The 357-nt window shown below is 54.3% G+C and overlaps 1 protein-coding gene across 1 annotated transcript in view; it reads left to right on the forward strand.

The window, feature by feature from the left end:
- Nucleotides 1-357, forward strand: part of LOC109516796 (PR domain zinc finger protein 1-like) — an 11,206-nt gene that overhangs the window by 4,907 nt on the left and 5,942 nt on the right. The gene's annotated exons all lie outside the window — the stretch shown is intronic.

Genomic DNA, 357 nt, shown 5'->3' on the forward strand with positions numbered 1-357 from the left:
GGCGGCCCGGGCAAAAAAAGCCCCGCCACGGAGCTGCCTGACATGGGGGCTTGAACGCACGGCTCAAGGTGCCGTTGACGAGAGTCGAGGGAGGATGGGTGGGGGCGGGGGGGTGCCCGTGATAGTTTATCCTCTCTTCCCCACCTCGGAGGCTCGAGAGCGTTGCGTTTCACACCTGGATGCGACAGAACATGAGGAGCGGTGAAATTTTAATGCCTGGAAAGACAATTTTAGTCGGATTAACGTTTGAAATATTCAGCATGCGAAACGGGAGGAGCACAATCCACCACGTAAATGTTTTTCGGTAAGATTGCTTTCCCCCCCCCCCCCCCCTTTTTTTGCTTTCCAAGAATTTTT

Source organism: Hippocampus comes, unplaced genomic scaffold (assembly GCF_001891065.2).
Source record: "Hippocampus comes isolate QL1 unplaced genomic scaffold, H_comes_QL1_v1.1 scaffold77, whole genome shotgun sequence".
Taxonomy (NCBI): Eukaryota; Metazoa; Chordata; class Actinopteri; order Syngnathiformes; family Syngnathidae; genus Hippocampus; species Hippocampus comes.